Genomic DNA, 20,280 nt, shown 5'->3' on the forward strand with positions numbered 1-20,280 from the left:
TTTTTTTTTTTTTTTTTTTTTGTTCTTTTATCTTTACAATGTTGTGGTTCTATATAACTAATACAAGTTTGCAATGTTTATAAAATATATAATGGTAAAAGAAAAAAAAGAAAAATCTCACAATTTTATAGAATACAAAAAAATATAACTGCAGGGTATCAGGAAACTTGCGGAAGACCAGATGATCTTGCCATCAAGAAACCGCTTATACTAGTAACATTTTTTGTATTTTTGTTTTACATGTTTCTAGTTTCACAAAATATACTGGTAGTTCATTTTATATTGGATTCACATATAATAAAATTTAAGATAATAAATACTTGATAAATGCTAGATTTTGGTTTTTGTTTCAGTATTAGTTTAGTTTAAGTTCATATAATTGTTTATATTAAAACGAATTTTTTTAGTAAGATTTTCAAACAATTTAGGTTATCTAATTTTGTAATTATGGCATTTCTGGATATCAGTTTATTATATAGATAAGGACTAAGCTCAAAGGAATTTTGAATTCGATTTGAAAAAATTCGACTTAATTCGGAATTTGGGGTCAAATTTGAATTCAAATTTTTTCAAATTTAAGATCTGAATTTGAATTCGATTTTTAATTTCGAATTCTGATTAATTGATAAAAATTTGAAAACATTTGAAGTTCGAATTTGTGTTTCGAACTTGATCTAATTTGGAATTGAATTTATAATTATGTCAAAAGACACAGTTTTTTAAGCAGTTATAAAATAGTTCCAAGCACTGCAAAAAAATTAAGCTTTATAATTAATTTAAACTTCACGATTCTATTCTATTTTTGCGCGCTAAACTATGCTTTTATTTGTTGGTATTAAAAAATTGAACATTTTCAAACAAAAACAATAGAATATAACAATTAAAAACTCAAAACTTAATGAAAAAATTGCGTGAATTCAAAGCTCATTCAAAACAATTTCCTTTGCGCGTAAATAATGTCCAATGGAATTGTAACGTTGAAATCATCTCCAAAAACATCTCCAAAAAGAAAATCGTATATAAATGTCCATTGGGAATTGCATATGTAGCAATCATTACAATATAAATAAAAATGCTTATAATTTTACAACTTCATGAAAAAACTAGTTCATTTTTAAATTAAAATTAAGCTAAAATCAAGTCTATATGGTTAAAAAAACTTACCAATTGTGGTCTTATTTTGAAAAAATCCAACCTCTTAACGAAAAGGACAAAAGTAATTCCAAAGTAACTTGTCAAATTAAAGTGCCCGCAGGAACAGGACCAATATGTGGAAATATTCTGTCTACACCTAGCGCAAATACTTCCTCCCTGAGAACTCATATTAGACTTTTACATCCTGAACAGGCTTAAGGTAGCATGAAATACTAGATACTAAGATGCTTGATAAGGTGCAACCAAGTTAAGAAGAAAACTTCTAATAAAACGGACCAATCTGGTCTTTCAGATTTAACTCTCTCTGATTCCGGAACTGGTGTTGATGCTTCACAAGTAAGATAACATTTTATTTTGATTAAATTCGATTTTAAAGTAAAATAGCAATTTTTACCAAATTTTGTAATTTAAAATGAAATGATTTTGATTTTTCATTGTAATATAAATCGTTATCAAATTTAACCATTTAATATACCCATTTTTTATCATTAAATCATTTAATGTACGTCTAGTTCACCCTAATAATAGGCAAACCAGAAAGAAACTTTTTTCTGAAGTCTCCATTTCGTGGTAGGGCATCATTTGTCATATTTTCAGAGGGTTGTCAAACACAATGTGAGGTCACCAGCTAAGATTTGATTTGGCTGTGATGAAGTATTTAACAGGCAGTAATGACAACTTTTTGAAACTCGTAGGGCCCTAGGCCGCGGCCTAGTCATACTATAGGTAAATAGCGGCCTTTTGATTAACATAGAACGACAATTTAGGGAAAAAATTTGATATAAAAGAAAATTTATTTTCTTGTTTAGAAACTTTGATCCATTCCTTGGTGGGACACTTCACTATATCTCAAAAAACTGGACCCTAGAGAAGCTTCTGGTGTATTGTGGAAGTGCAGAGGGTAGACATACATCTCAAAACATTGCTGAACTTCTTTACAAGACAATTAGTGAGATTGATGACCTTCGATCAAATATCCACAAGACCTGCACAAGTGATAATGCAGCTAATATGCTTGCAGCCATCCTAAAACTAATAAAGGAAATTCAGGAAGGCCTTGGGTGTGTTGACCATATACTTAACCTTGTAGTGACTGAGTGTCTCAGCATCCCTGAAGTGAAGAATGCTCTAGATGCATTCAGGAAAATATCATCTAGAACTCACGAAAGCAGCATTGATGAACAGAGGAAAGAGTGTGTCAGGATAAACAATCAATGTAAGGACGATTCAAACACTGAAACTGGTAATAAATTTCTTTGAAATTGAAAATTGAAAACTTTTTTAATTTTCAATTGAAAAGGTTTTCAATTTTAAGTTTGGATTGTACATTCATTATATGTATATATTTTATATTATGTATATATTATGTATTTTATGTTTATATTTATATTTAGTTATTATATACAAATTTGGTTATTACATCCCAAAATGAGACGTTTGTTGTTGGCCCGGAGCCGTTTCTAAAAATGTCTATAAAAAAAGCTCCGCTAAAAAAAGAACTTCGAAAAAAGAAATTAAAAGAAAACAAAATAACGATAGTAAAGTAAACAAATAAGATAAAAATTAAAAGTAAAAAGTTAACAAAAGAAGAAAAAAAAGAATTAAGTAAACTAAGAAAAAAGAAAGAAAAATTAAGAAAAAGCAATAGTAGAACTACAAGATTGTAATGAAAGAAGAATATGGTTTGTTTATTTTAAAATTTTAATGTTAATTTAATGTAGTTATTCTTACTTTACTACTTCTTTATTTCGAGCTTTGTTTTATTTATTTTTCATCAATTTTTTCTTTTTTTATTTCGTGTTTATTATTATAAATACTTATTACTATTGTTATTATTATTAATATTATTGTTAATATTCCTATTCTTTTTATTATTATTTTTACTGCAATTACAAAAATATTTTTATTATAGCGTAAGCTCTCTAATTGGAATCTCCTTAATTCGAAAACCTTCATATTTCGAATAAACGCTAAAACACACTAAACTAAGACCATAAAAAGTCATAATTTACATTCCGAGCGAATCCGGTTAAAGAGTTTGACTTACTTGAAAGTAAAATATATAACTCAAATAATAAAAATCTTATTTACAGAAAAAGAGAACAAAATGTTGGAAATTTTTTTTTAAAAGCTATTCAAAAAAAACTTGTAAAACAGACAGAATGTGTTGCAGTATTAATCGAACCGGGGCAAATAGGTTTAGCGGAAGATTATAGGGCCAGTTAGAAGTTTGATTTTTAAAGCAGCTTACTCTTTATTTCCGACGGCTATTGAATCGTAAACAACTGCAATTACTGCAAATCTTTTTGAAAAAATCAAAAGGTCGATATTTTGCATCAAGAAAGAGAAACTCTTTTTTAATAAGCAAACATAACATAGCAAACATTATCATGCTTAAGCTTATTGTAAACAGTTTTTTATTTCTTATAAATTTTTTGTCATTTTTTTTTAAAGTTAGAAGGAAGTAAAAAAGCTAAAAGTTATTATTAACGAAATGAATTTTCTTATCTTTTATTTTTAAAATAGAATCCATTTTACAATCTATTGAAATTAGACCAATACTTTCCATTATTTAATTAAAGCAGTTTTTATATTTTGTATTTCAATTTATAATAAAAGTAATCTTATTTAAATGGTTAACAATATGTATTTCCCTGACATACATAGCTGTTTTTGATAGTCTTCTAGCAAAATAATTGTCTTTATTGTTATGATTGGTAGCTAGTTAGTAGCTAGCTATCTGCGTAGCCAAATCGCGGTCTTTATTGTTACGGGTTATCGCTAGCTTATATGCTTGCTAGTAGCTAACTTATCTGACAAGCGATCCTCGTAACAAAGTCGCTGTATTTATTATTACGAGTTGTCGTTAGCTATTCACTAGCTTTTATAGCTAGCTAGTTGCTATATAATCTGGCTAGCGATCCTCGAGACTAAATCGCTGTCTTTATTGTAACGAATGTCGCTAGCTAGTCGCTAACCAGTTTCCCACTGGGAAATGATGCAACTTTAAAAAAATTCTTTAGAAGCATTTTCAACATACTAGCCACTGTACTGATTCTATATATGTTGTTATAATACAATAAAAATATTATTTAAAAACACAAACTGTTTAAAATATAGTTTCTTTGGCATAGAAAAAGGTTTTTCGCAAGCAGCAAATAGAATAAGTTAATTTGGTAAATGCCCAAAATTTAATGCTAATAATCAACAACGTTACTAGTTAATTTTTGGAATTAACTCATTGGTAAACGCAGAAAAGACCAAAGAGAAAGAAGAAAATAGTGGAGTTATAATGAATATTTCAAAAAGTTGCAAGTGAGTGCTAATCTTCCAAATTTTATGAAACTGTCAGAGGCGGATCTTGGGTGTCGCCACTAATGCGCGTGCATCAGTCTTTTTGCACCGCTAAATATAAGTGTCTCCTTCACTTTTTTTTTCATAATAAAAATTTTAAAATTAAAAAAAAAAATTTTTTTGCGGCAAGCAAACGTGTTTTGTAATATCTTTAAGCTTATCAGTGGCAACCAGTGGTAACCAGTGGTAATCAGTGGTAACCTAAAAATAAGTTACGATGAAATAAATGAGCTACTTAATGTAATACATAAATCAAAACAAATTTGCGACTCTTTAAAAAAAGAAAACGAAAAGGTAAACACTAAACTTAAAGAAATTACCGAGAGAGTAAGAATCCTAAAAAAGAAAAAGAAAGATATCGAAGAAAGCTTAACAGTTACTCAAGACATCCAAGAAAAAAAAGCGAATTAGAAAAGAAAATTAAAAACAAAAGCAGTATAGGTGAAAAGGAAAAGAATAAATTACGACAGCTAGAAGATAGACTCAGAAGGAATAATCTTCGCATCGACGGGGTTCCGGAAAACGATCAAGAAACCTGGGATGAAACTGAAAAAATAATTTTAATTTTATTTGAAAACGAATTAAATATTAAGAACGTTGATATCGAGAGGGCTCACAGAGTTGGAAAAAAAGAAGAAAATAAAACTAGAACAATTGTTGTTAAAATTCTACATTATGAAGACAAAATAAAAGTACTACATTCATGTAATCGACTTAAAAGACCAGGAATATACATCAACGAAGACTTTTCTTTTGAAACATTGGTCATAAGGAAAAAAACTCGTAAAAGAAATGAAGATACATAGAAAAAATGGTAAACATTCTTCTGTAAAATATGATAAACTTATAGTTAGAGAATTTAGGAAAAAAAAAGCGAGTGCTTAATTGCATTATCATTTATATTTAAAATTTTTTTTTTTTTTGTCATTATTATTATTATTATTATTTTTCTTGTCATTATTATTACTATTTTTTTTTTTTCAGAAAAATAATAATTTAACAGTTTATAAAAAATACCCTACTTATGAATGAAGATAATGTTTCACTTAACTCAAATTTAATCCATTACAAAATAAAAATGAAATAAACAAAAGTGCGAGGTATGATAGTAGTAATGGAATTAAAAAATACTTAACAATCCCTCTTTTACATATTCTTAATCTATCTTTAAAACTAGGTATTTATCCGGAGAAACTTAAAATTGCGAAGGTCATACCTATTTTCAAATCAGGAGACATTTCTAATCCTGAAAATTACAGACCAATTTCAATTCTTCCTTGCTTTTAGAAAATTTTAGAGCGAATTAAATATAACCGAATTTTAACTTTTCTAACTATAAGTAATATTCTATATAATAAACAGTTTGGATTTTAGCCAGGGTATTCAACTGACCATGCCATTATTAATATTGTTCACGATATATTTAAAGCATTTGACGAAAGTAAGTTCACCCTTGGAGTTTTTATCGATCTTAGCAAAGCTTTTGATACAGTAGACCATAGCATTCTTATAAAAAAATTTGAAAGTTATTGAATTAAAAGCACATATTTAGAATGATAAAAAGTTATTTAAGCAATAAAAACAATACATAGCCCACAAAGAAGGAAAAACTGATTACTTCACTATAACTTGCGGTGTTCCCCAAGGCTCAATTCTGGGTCCACTTTTATTTCTTATTTATGTAAACGACTCCCATAAGTTTCCAAACATTTTAAATTCAGTTTTATTTGCAGATGACACGAATTTATTTTATTCTAAGGGAGATGTCAATATTTTATTTAAAATAGTAAACAAGGAATTTTTAAATCTAGCGGAAAGGTTTAAGGCAAACAAATTGTCCTTAAATTTAAATAAAACTAAGTATACTTTTTCAAAGAATTCACAATAAAGAAAATATTCCATTAAAACTTTCTGATCTTTATATTAGCAACTCTAAAATAATTAGAGTCATCATTAAAGTTTTTAGGAGTGATACTTGACGAAAACTTGACATGAGAGAACACATAAGAAAGTTAGAAGATAAAATTTAAAAAAATATTGGCATTCTATACAAAGCTAAGCAATTATTAAACCAAAACTGTTTAAAAATCTTATACTTATCCCTCATACATTGTTATATAACTATGCAAATTATGCATGGTGCAGCTCTAATGTAAGTAAAGTTATAAAATGTAAATAAAGTAAGTAATGTAAGTAAATTTAAGTAATGTAATTAAAGTAAACTCTAATGTAAGTAAAGTTATAAAAGTTGCTTAGTAGACAAAATCACGCTGTCAGAATTATTTCAGGTGCAGGTCGTTTCACACAATCTGAAGAACTATTTAAAAAACATCACATACTTAGTGCTTTTCAGTTAAACTTTTATCAAGTTCTTATACTTATGTACAAACTTCATAATAAAGTAACTCCTATAATATTTAATACGCTTTTCAATAAATTTAATCACGAGTATTCTACAAGATTTTCAAGTTACATTTATGACCAACCTAAAATGCACTATTTGGTTACTAAATTTTCTATTGCCATCAGAGATCCTAAATTATGGAACACTTTAGTAAATAACCAGCTGAAAAATTGTTTTTCACTTTCTCTATTCAAAGAAAAACTCAAATAAAAACTTGTTAACGATGCTAATGTAATAAATTCTTTTTAAGATTCTTTTTTTCGTCTTTTTTTTTTAACTTTTTTTTTAATTTTTAATTTTTTTTTTTAAACAACTATCTTATTAACTGGTCTTTAATTTAAATTTTCCTTAAATTTATTCTCTTATTTACTTACTTTACTCTCTTATTAACTTATTTTTAGTTTTTAAGTGTAATTATTATTAGGGGAACCTTTTGTACATTTGATCACGTTGTACCTTTGGTCACTCTTCCCTGTCGGCTTACTATTAGTTTTTAAAAAATAATAGTAAGCCGACAGGGTATCTTATTCTGATTTTATTGGGTCAGGGTAGAGTGACCAAAAAATATTAAGCCGACACGGTATCTTATTCTGATTTTAAAATTGTGGTAAATTGTTGTTTGATTCATCTACTGCATTATAACCATTACCCTACATCATTTTTTTTGTTATGGGAAAGTTTGGATGGTTATGTCTGACCGTGAATGGGGATTAAGAAGATAATTATTAAAGAAACCCGTCTCGGTACGTTTGACCAGACTAGGATGTTGTACCTTTGACCAACAAAAACTAAAGAAAATATGTGACTTTATCTAAATAGTTATAATGATTTTATTTAAAAAAATTAGTAATACTATTAGTAATACTGACTGAGTATTGTAACTTTGATAGACAAGTCCTTGCAAGATTGTAAGGATTGATTTTTCTAATTTTTTTCAGACAATCAGCATTGCTTACAAAATAGTTAGATTTGTTTTTTTATTGACATTAGGTATACCAGAAGATGCTATATAATACATAACAAGTTAAAATATTAAAGAGGTTCAAATATTGCATGATTTTTTAAAAATAACATTTTGGTTAAAGGAGCAACGCGCATCGGTCAAAGGTACAACGTACGTGTTGAACCTTTGACCAATTGACTTCTTTTTTTAAAACACGGGAAAATGATACTTCTTGGTCGAATGAAAAAAAAGTCCTAAGTATAATTTTTGAGCAAAATAAGAGAGAATATTATATAGTTAGAATGGTTTGAATTTACTCAATAGACTACGCAAAAAACGCAAAAAGTGGTCAAAGGTACAACAGGTTCCCCTATTTGTTACGATTTTTTTTTAATTACAGATTAGTTACTGATCTTAACATACTTGTAAAATTTGTATTTATTTTTTATATGGTACAAAGTAATTTTATGTTTACATTTTAATGATTGTATACGCTGGCTAATGAAAGCACGTCGAGGCGTAGTGATAAGGCAAATATTGCCTGCTTTTAGCCCCGGTCATGTAAGTTTTATTTCTATAAAACGGCATTGTATTCATTTTTTAATGAGGAAATAAATAATAAATAAATAATAAATAAATAAAAAGTTAAAGTAGAAATTAGGATCTTATATTCTCAAAAAATGTAATAATTGTTTTTAAGTGGTTCTTATGTAATCAAAAAAAGTTACTTTTTATTTGTTAAGCATTAATTTTTTCAAAAGCAGCCTCAGAATGTGTAAAAAAATATATATTTTTAAACTCCAAAAATATATTGATGATCATATAGAGGCCTATAATAGTCGAAATAGCCCCAAAATATAGAGTTTACTAGAAACAATTACTCATGAGTAAAAGCTCATTTTACTTTCAAACTTGGATTACTTGTGCGTGCTACCTGTATCTAGTGCTTGAGTTTTTTTTTTAATTAAAAGATCTTGTTTTTACTAAAAGTTATATTTCAAAACAACTGTACTTTCGAAAAATCTGCTACTAGGCTTCCGAACTTAGTTCCCTAACCACGACTTTCAAGTAATAAATTTATATGAAAAAAACTCAGGCACAAGCAGTACAGTGGATGAATAAGCCCTGAAAAACTCAAGTAGTTATCACTATTCAAGTAGTTATCACAAGCAAGTAAGCTTGAGGAACACAAAAAAAGTATTCTCAAAGAAAAGGAACTTTTAATAAAAGACCAGGAAAAGTCTTTTACCAATAATCAGTGCAAATCTCAAAATTATTACAGATAGATTAGACCTGCTAGAGAAAGACATTAATAACAACAAATGTAAAATATCAAATATAGAAAAAGACTTAAGTGACATTTAAGACTAATTTTCAAGAAAATAACATCTCGGAAAAAATATCACAAATAAAAAAATACTATGACAAAGAAATCAATTCATTATATAAAACATCGATAGATCTATAAAATCGATCGAGAAAAAACAACTTAAGAATAGATAGACAACAAAAAAAACTAAAAGCGAAAGTTGGGAAGACTGCAAAAAAGTTGTTAAAGAAATTTTCAAAACAAAACTGAAAATACAAAGCGAAGTGGTGGTTAAACGAGCTCATCGTATTGGATAATTCAAGGACATCAAACCAAGAAAATTAGTCTTAAAACTCTTAAACTTCCAAAACAAAAACAAAATTCTCAATGCTGTAAAGTATCTGAAAAGGAACTGGCTTATAAATAAATAAAGGCTTCGCTCAAGAAACAATATATCATTGAAGAATGCTTTGGGAAGAAGTTAAAAAACTAGGAAGCTAAGGTAAATACGCCATTTTAAAATACGATAAAATACTTACACGAGATTTTAAAAAATAGCGCTATCCACTTTTGTTTTACTAAGTAAACGCGTTTTCAATTTTACTATTTAAAATAATGGCAGAAAAAAATAAAACAATAGATTTTGAAATGATGCGCTTTAATGTCTTTAAAACTGCGAATTATATCAACTCCAATTTTAAAAATATTATAGTCTTTACCTGTTATAGACCACCTGAAGGTGATATTAAAAAATGTTCTAATTATCTAGAGGAAATTTTTCTCAAAATCAATATCTGTATCGGGGACTTAAACATAGATTGTTTAAAATACAAAGAGTATCCGATCACTAAAATATTTTTTATAACATATTTCAACATTGTATTTTACCAATTATTAATAAACCCACATGGGTAACCTCGAATTCTATTTCTGCTATAGCTAACATACTAACAAACTCATTTTTAGATACCTCCTTAAAAGCAGGAATAATTAAAATTCATATAACAGATCATTTTCCAATATACTTTACAATAAAACATGATGCAAAAATAAATTATAAATCAAAAAAAAATTTTCTGAAAGAAAAAAAAAATTCTATTCAATGGTTTAAATACACACTATCGGCAGTAGATTGGGATAAAGTGTATCAAGAATGTACTCTCGGAAACACAAACTCTGCATATAATACTTTCACAGATATTTTTCTAAAACACTATAATAATTATTTTCCAATCAAAAAAAAAGAAATCAAAGTAAATCATTTGAGCTTTCCATGGATGACCAGCGGAATCAAAATATCTTCCAAAACAAAACAAAAGCTATATGTTAAATATTTGAAAAACAGAAATGAAGATAGCCTATCTACTTATAAACAGTATAAAAATCTTTTCGAAAAAATCAGAAAACATTCTAAAAAAATTTATTAATCTAAATTACTTCAAAAAACAAATGGAGATACCAAAAAAAAATGTACTATCATGAAAGAAATAATTGGAAAAAAATATATAAAAACAAACAGCTTAACAGATAGAACTAATATAAATGAAACAAAACACAACGATAAGAACTCTATAGCCGAACAATTCAACAATTTCTACGCAAATATTGGCCTTAACATGTCGTCTAAAATATTAACCCCAAATAACTCCTTTGAAAATTAATTTACTGATCTAAATAGCGAACTAACTTTCAACGAATTAAGCTATAAAGATCTTGAAAATGCAAAAAACTCTCTCAAAATTAACAAACACCAGGAATTGATGAAATTTGTATCAATGTAGCAATAAGTATCAATGTAGTAATAAGTATCAATGTAGTAATAAGTATCTTTCCAATAATAAAGAAACCCCTCTTCGAAATATTTAATTCTTCAATTACAACAGGAATCGTTCCAGAGAGATTAAAAGAAAAATTGTACCAATTGATAAAACTGGAGAACTATACATATTGAACAATTATTGACCAATCAAAATTCTTCCTGCATTCTCAAAACTCCTCGAACGAATAATTTATTATAAATTATACAAATATGTAACAAACAACAACATCTTAAATACAAAACAGTTCGGCTTTTTAAAGCAACATGAAACCAAACATGCAATCGTAGATCTTGTAAATTGTACCAATTACTCATTTGTTAGTAAAGAATTCATTCTAGGAACCTTTATAGATCTATCGAAAGCACTCGATACTGATGATCATGCTATCTTGCTTAAAAAATTGGAAAAATATGGCGTAAAAAATGATGCATTACTCTGGTTTAAAACTTTTTTGCTAAACAGACAGCAATGCGTTAATACTGATAAAAATATCTGTTCAAAAATGTTTAAATGTGGCGCTCCCCAAGGTTTCATTCTAGCTCCCTTATTGTTCTTTCTATAAATTAATGATCTTCCAAAAGTCTTGAACAAACTTGATGTCATAATGTTTGCAGATGATACTAATTTTATTTATTCATCTCAGTCTAATAAAAACTCTTTGAAACAACGAATATTGAACTTGAAAAATCTAATATCCGGCCAAAATCTAATAAATTATTTTCAAACACAGAAAAAACCAAAAACATATTACTCCATTTCAACCAAAAATAAAAAAAGTACCAAATGTTTTACCATTGCTAAAAATAAAAACCAAAAATATTGAAAGAACCTCAACAAACTAAATTTCTAGGTTTACTAATTGACGAAAATATTTTATGGAAAGCACACATTGACTATTTAAATACTAAAATAACCAAAAACATTGGCGTACTATACAAAGCTAGACCAATGTTATCGCAAGAAAATCTAAAACATCTTTATTTCTCATTTAAACAGACCTATTATACATATGGTAATATATTATGGGTAAGTACCAATAAATCCAATTTGAAATCACTTTATCGACATCAAAAACATGCCGTTAGAATTGTTTATAAAAAAGATAAATTCACTCATGCTGAACCTTTGTTAAAACTCCTTAATGCACTAAACGTCTATAGAATAAACATTTATCAAAACTTATTATTTATGCTGAAATGCGGAGCAACGACTATCTTCCTGACTACCACATGTACGCGAGGTAAATTTATTTACCTAACAATACCTACAAAGAAGATTACCTACAATATTAACAAACACATACTGCACATACACCTCACATCCTGAATTAACACTTTACTTTTCTCTTTTTTTAATTTGTTTTGATTTTCTTCTACAATTATTTCCTATATTCTTATTATTATATATTCACTGTATACGACACAAATTCAGCCATGCTATACATACAGTCTGTTCAACTGACTAGAGGTTACCTGCTAACTATTTTAGAAAACGAATAATTCTACTACACTTCGGATACTTTTAGTTACATTACAGTCACGTGACATATGCACAGAGAGAGAGAGAGAGAGAGAGAGAGAGAGAGAGAGAGAGAGAGAGAGAGAGAGAGAGAGAGTATTTTTAATTTAGTAGCACAATAATTAATGACTCTGCTAAACTCTTTTTATCTTGTTATGCATCTTTAAGGCGCTCACTGTTAAGTGTAGTTTACTAGAATGCTTTGCATTCAACACAAAAGTGCTTATATTTACAATTATAGTACTTATAAAACGAATATATCTGTTCCTCTTTTTCTAAGTGTCTTGTGTGGTAGACACTAACAATAACAACCTTACAAACAGTTTTGATTTTTGCGTTATGCCATTTATTTGTTATGGATCCTCTAATGTTAACATCACAAATTCTTCTGCAGAATAAAAATCTGGCTCATCTAGACTTTATAAACTACCGCGAAATTATTACCGGCGTTTTTTGACTCGCTTGCCTCGTTTTCCTTGATTTAGCATAAAAGCCATTTCTAGAACTGCATGGTAATATATTTGAGCTCTGCAACAGAGCGGTAAGTTTAAAATTACTTAAATTTGTTTATATTCACGTGGTCTTGATATATAAACGTTATAATATTCTTATCAGTCTTTACATTCTCTACATACCATTGATTGTTTGCTATCTTATATTGTGTTCTATTGAAATTTTATAACAACAATAAAAGGTTTTCTGGAATCTATGTTTTCTGGTTATATGTTAATGGTTATATGTTTATTTATGTGTTCATGATTACATCTATGTGTTTATAACATATAATTCTTTTTATGTTCGAATTGCAGTTAAAAATTATAAATATGTTTTGACTTGAATACCAATTTATGGTGTATTTCTGTGCAACATAATATTTGTTATATGATATCTAGCTGAATGTTTACATTTTTGTTTGAACCTAAGAGAATAAGCACAATTATCTTTATTACTTGACTTTGTTTTATTCACAATTATATTTACAAACTATGTTTATGTATCAAAATATTTATCTATATTTATATATTTACATATTTTGCTTTTTTTACTAAGATACTTATTACTGTGTTCCTAACTGTGGTTAGATATTTTAAATATGAATCAATGTGACTAGCAACTCATGTTGTATGTATTATATTCTTAGTGCTCTAAGAATATAATACACTCATTCTGCGGAATAGCATTTAACCAACATTATCACACCCCCTTCTTTATGAATGATAGCAAATAAACTATATTTATTTGTTTATATAGATACTTACATTAAAATTTGTATTATAGTTTTTGATGAATTTTTTAAATAAGCTGAAAAAAATATTTTTGCCAACAATTTGTAAAAAGCTCAAATTAACATAATTACTTTCAATCAAAAATATTATTGAATAAAAACGCTATCAGTAATCAATACTTTTTTACAAATTTTATTGTTATTGCCACAACAATTACCAAAATTATATATATATATATTTTTTATTTCATTTCTTTCACAAGGATGTATTTTTTAAAGAACAATATACATTGCGTGTACAATCCATATTCTCATCGTATATACAATGACAATAACGGGTGATAACTAAAAAATGAGAATAATTAAATAACACTCTGAAATCAAACCGCAAAAGTCGAAGAAAGAAAAGTACTCTAATGTGAAACTATAATTTACCATAAGTACCATAAAACCGCAATCCGACAAACTTGCCTTAATGTCGCTCAATTGAAGAATTCTTTGGATATTTGAGTTCGTTAGTAAACAAAAACAACTGGAGAACTAAGAATTGCAAACAATTGATTACCCGAATCAAAAGATGCATTCGTCAAAATGATATAAATGCTATACAATGATCCTGTTCCAACATCATGACAAAACTACGTCAAACTGCTGATGATGGACCATATTCAAATGTTCATTAATTTTTTTCTTAAAGATAAGTGATGTACCTTCAAATAAAATAAATATAATTTTTATTTTCTAAACAGTTGTTTTTATTATAGCCCGATATGAAAATTCTCATTTTTTAGTTATCACCCGTTATACTTTGTATAAACAAAGACACAAAATGTTATACAACTTTTATTTTTATATTATGTTATGCAAGGACAATAGCATTGTCTGTATATTTTACGGCAATAAAAGTTATAATAAAGAAAGATAATAAGATATAGTAAAAATAGCAATTTCAAAGTTAATATTAACTAGTCAAATTCTAAGTGCTATATTTAAAATGTTTTGTCATTGCTATTATTTTTTATTTAAACTAAATTACAGTTGAACATCACAATTTATAAAATAAAATAAAGATTATTATTATTATTCTAAATTGCCGTTTAACCGCCAAGTCCTCTTGACGGTTCTTTGCTTTTTTAACCGTTGGTTCTTCTTTCACTGCTTCAGTAGTATATGCCGATGTCATACAAAATAGACATATTAGGAGTTAGCTTTATTAAAAATGTTGGCTCTGATAATATCGAAGCCTTTGCTTCCATGACGGTTCTTTGCTTTTTTAATTATAAAGTTTGAGTCTTCACTTACAAAATAAGCATGACCATTTTTGTTCAATAAACGACTCTTCTCTTTTCTAATGTATCAAGTTTAGTTCGTTTAAAAGGGGAGCAGAATGGGTGTTCCTAGGCTTGTGACAGACAATTCGAACACGCTGCCTTTGTATCGCCGTTTTATAAATCTCTCAGATAACTATAGCTGTCATAGAGATGAGATATATATATATATATATATATAAACTGAACTTCTAATAGTTGCGCATCAACAAAAATTGATGTCTCTTTCGCCTATTTTACGGACAAAAAATTTTAATAAGTCTAACATTTAAATAGTTAATAGATTTCAGTATATATAACGTACGAATAACTCAAATTTTGAAGTTATGATCTTTTTTATCAAATTATGATCTTTAAATGATAAGGTTGATTATAATCTTAAAAAAAAAAGGTTATTCTATTTTTAAAAATCTGACTAATTTTTTTGATTTATTGGTTTCACGTTTAAAACCAATCCAGGAAAAAAACTTTTATAGAATTTTTATTAACTTTTGGAACATATGATCTATAGAAATTCTATAGATTTCTATAAAATTCCTATAGAATCTCTGTTAATTTTTATAGAAATTCCAAAAGAACATTTTTTTCTACGTTTTATTTCATAGAAAATAAAAAATAGAAAAAAATTTTTATAGAATTCTATAGAATTTCTATAGACCATATGTTCCAAAAGTGTATAGAAATTCTATAGAACTTTTTTTCTTGGGAAACATTTTATGCATAAGAATAAGTTGTCTTTTTTTTTTTAGTATATAAGGATTTATTTTACAATAATAAAAGTTTAGTTAGCCTTTATACACGTAAAAGCTAACTTGATTGAATGTTATATTCTTTATTATATTTTCAATAAATCGTATTTATATTTTTTTTTTGTATTTTGTAGCGGACATGCTTAAGTATGCGGAGAATAAATCAGAGAAATGCGTTTGAAATTTCCTGGTGACTGTCTAAAACTAAATCACAATGACGGTTTTTATAATATTTTTTAGATCTGTTATTTGAAATCAGAGTTCTTAACAAGACAATAATTAGGAAGGCCAAGGCCGCACGTTTTTTTTTACTGAATGTTTCTTGAACTTTCTAAATATGTTCAGAAAGTCTTTTAAATGTTTAAAAGACGACTTTTCTACAAGTCTTTTTACAACCTATTTAGAACTTCCTAAAAAGACTTATTTAAGCGTCTAATCTAGAATCAGTTAAGAACGCGTCCGAGAAGTTCAGTGTGAACGTTCATTTACGTTTTTAGTACGTTCCCATGCCTGCTACGTATAAACTATACGTTTTTCGCGCTTGCAAACGCGTAAAAGTATTGATATTAAAACTTTTATGCATTTATTTTATGCATAACAATTTGATAAACAGTTACTATAACTGTTATTAATATCATATATATATATTTTGTATTTGTTTTAAGTTCTTAAATATTATTTTGTATCAACTTAAGATGGTATATATGTTTTATGCGGTTAACATGGATAAAAATTTTAAATCTGTTTTTATATAATAAATCATGACTTACTGAGATGATTACTGATTATTATCTATATGTAATATGTAATGTATTGTATTTACAAATACATAATATTACGCATAATGTGATTTTAATGTTATAGAAATATTTACTTTACGAAAATATTTTTTAATTTATATTTATTCAAATTGAAAATGGGGATGGTATGGGGTGGGTGGGTAAAAAGAAGACATCAGCTATAAAAGCAAGTAAAAGAAAAGAGTTAACACCGAAGCCTGATCTAAACTTTAAGATGTAATAAGAAGTTATATTTATTTAGTCTGTATGTACTAAAGGTATTATATGTTTACGTAAAAGGATTTATATATTTATGTAAAACCTGATTATTTTTACTTTAACTATTAATAAAACGGTTTTTTTGATTAAAATGTGTTTTAATAACATACCTTGACATTACCAGCCCCGAATAAGCATTTTTCGTTGTTTGAGATAACTTACAGACATGGAATACTCCAAACATTTATAAGCTTATGCTTATGTCAAACAAGTAACTTTTGCAATAAATTAAAAGGACTGGAGCCTAGGAATAAATAAAGCTCTAAACCTTTCTCCTCCCTTCCTCTCCGGCACTTCCTTTAACTTGAGAGAAACGAGTTAAATTTTTTTTTTACTTTTAATAAATAAATTTATATTCGTCGACAAATTTCAAACAATAATCGTTAAGTCTTCCTTTATTATGACGTTGCAAAGTTTATTCCTCCTCAAATTGAGAGGGGCTCAAACTTTTTATGATCATAATTTTCGAACACTAAGAATTTATTTTATGAAATTTAAATTTTGTTGGTGAATATATATAAAACAAAAAAATAGCTTACTACAGGCCTAATTACAAACTTCAAATATTCAGCAAACATCTCCAATTCACATGCTATCGTAAGACCATTAATGAAATTGAATAGACCTTCAAAATTATATCACAAATCAAAAAAAAACTATTGTGAAAAATATAAATGCTCTTTTAAAGTCTTTGCAAGCTAATATGTAAGTTCCTATTCTATATTTGTCATACATTATCTGTAAACTTATTAAATTTTTTTTAATTTTTCATATATATAATCATACTAATCATATGAACATAGTTAAGACCTTACTATCTTAACTATATCCATACGATTTGATTAGTTTTTCAGTGTCACAAAAACCACCCATAAGGAATACAAAAATTGCTATTTCTCAATTAAAGCGTTGAAATCCTACAAGAATTAAATATGTAAATATATAAACGATTTTGTTTGAAAATACATTACGAATTTCAACGATGTTTCCCGTAACCTTTTTTAAATTAATTTTAAAAATTTTAATAAAAAGTGCTCCACCCATAAACAAAAAATGTGACAAAATGGAGGACATTAAAAATATATCAAAAGCAGAAGTTTCATCATTAGTTGTATCACAGGATATATAAGGAGAGTTTAACGAATTTGATTCTTCTTTATCAGATAAAGATGCAGAAAAGAATATAGTAAGAAATAATACTCTCCACCTTGCATATCAAAAAACTAAAACAAGAAATGGTGATTAAATCATGCATTAACATGGGTTTTCATTATTTTAAGAAGTCAATTACTAAAGGTTAGTGGTAATTCAAGTTATGACACTGTGAAACCGATGCTTGTTAAATATGTGTTTACTTTTTGCATTTTGCTTTAGTATGAAATTTTGTTGCTAATATTTACACTTTTTTTCCTTCTGCTAATATTTCAAGCTTTTTTGACAAAAACCTTATATAAAATTGACATAATTGCAGTTTTTAATCAAATTGAAAGTTACAAAAATTTTAAAGTCAACTGTGAAATCATTTAATCTGTTACACAAATTCAACTTTAACATTTAAGATATTATAACTCATTTCTTAGACACTTAACGCTTTATCAGATAATAAAATTCAGTTGGCCGTTTGCAACATTCTTAAACGAGCTCGTGATTAAAAAAATGCTGGCGGTAAAAAATATTCTTCCGCATCGCTTTCGTTTAATAATTTTTTTTTTTTTTAAATTTAAATTTTCACAACTATATATTAGTTACAATTTTTTTACATCGTAATATAAGCAAATTATACTGCCCTAACAAAATATTATATTTAACCAAATACTGCTAAAATACATTTAACAGAAAAAAACACTCAGTTAAAAAAGAAGAAACAATTGAAAAAAAATAAATTTAGGAAGCATCCCAGTGGGCACGTTTTTAAAACGTTCTTTGGACGTTTTTATTGGGTTTAAACCTTATGAAAACGTCTAAAAAACGTTTTAAAACGTTTTAAAAACGTACCGTGCCCACTGGGATTAGTTGAATATATTATGAAGGACTTTTTAAGATTGAAGACTGAATAAGTCTTCTCATCGAGAACTATTGGTATTACGCAAGACACACATAAACATTGTGATTCTTATGCGCAAATGTTTTAAATACTATTTTGATAAAAATTTGTTTTGTTTTTTTAGTTGCAATATGATTTGTGTGTGTATTTTATTCTATTTTTTTGTTTGTTTTTTTATTTTGTTCTTTTATTGTTTTTTAGATATATATATAAATCCGACTTTTCTCACGTTTCAGATGGTTTCAGTTCAAATTTTTTTCAAATTTTTATTTATCATGTAAACTAGAGCAATTCTATGTAATTATCTATATTAAGAACAAGATTTTTAAGTTTTGACTTGAAGGAAAATATAATGTCAGGAAGAGTAATAACTCTTTTAATTAAAATGTATTTCGGAATTAATTTGTTAATCCTGAAAGCTGATACTTTCCTTCATATGGTTAACATCTTTTTCAATCATTACAATCTTTGCTTTGTTTTTATTTAATTCGTTTTCCAGTTTGTCAATCGATCTGTTATTATTTTTAAATTCGCGTCCATTATATCATTAAATATTTTTTCTTGATTTTTAAAAAGTGTTACAGCTTCATTTAGAATACTTTTTTTTTTTGTTCGTCTAGCTTGGTCGTTATGAGTTTTTCTATATTTTATATCGTAAGTTCCATATTTGTTTAGAAAATTATAAGTAGCGTGATAAACACGTCTTGCTCGTTTAATGCCGCAAACCAAAAAAAAAGTGAAAGGTGATGATAGTGTTAATGACAAACCGAATTTGTAAATTATTTTTAGTAATTAAATACAATTTATTAAGTTTTGTGTTCTTTAACAAATATTCCCAATTTATTCAAAACTATTATTTTTGAATAACTAAATTTATTTCATTTAATAAATTTAATTATTCTTTATTTTAAAGTTAATATTTAGAAAATAAAACTTCTTTTTTGCCTCCCGTCCTAAACATTTTTTCTGTTATTCAAAACTAAACCAATATTGTGTATTTCCAAACTAAACCAATATATATCCTCATCCAATTTAGGACGTCTTTAAGACGTCCTAAAGTTGTCCGAGTGTCCACTGGGTTACTTTACAAAGTAAAATAAAAATACATCATAAAAACAAATTTGTTTTACGTGTAAAAGTAACTAATTAGTAAAAACAGCTTACTTAAAAGTAATTTGAAAAAAATTTTTGTTTACAATTACAAATAAAAGTAGATTTTTTCTTTGAAATTTTATAAGTACTTTGTAAGTAAGTAAAATGTAAGTTATATTGTTTACTTCCTCAAAGAACATTCACTTCATGCTGATTTAACATAACTTTTGAGATAGGTAGCATATTCAAATCCATTGCCTGTTTGAGGGTACTTCCGGATA

The 20,280-nt window shown here is 27.1% G+C and overlaps 1 long non-coding RNA gene across 1 annotated transcript; it reads left to right on the plus strand.

Annotated features, from left to right (window-relative positions):
* On the plus strand, positions 1 to 3,615 carry LOC136077131 (uncharacterized). The gene is made up of 3 exons (XR_010636852.1): positions 1 to 2,398; positions 2,550 to 2,837; positions 3,068 to 3,615. It is a non-coding gene; the product is annotated as an uncharacterized LOC136077131 (long non-coding RNA).
* Positions 3,616 to 20,280: the final 16,665 nt, after the last annotated feature.

This window comes from Hydra vulgaris, chromosome 02 (genome assembly GCF_038396675.1).
Source record: "Hydra vulgaris chromosome 02, alternate assembly HydraT2T_AEP".
NCBI lineage: Eukaryota > Metazoa > Cnidaria > Hydrozoa > Anthoathecata > Hydridae > Hydra > Hydra vulgaris.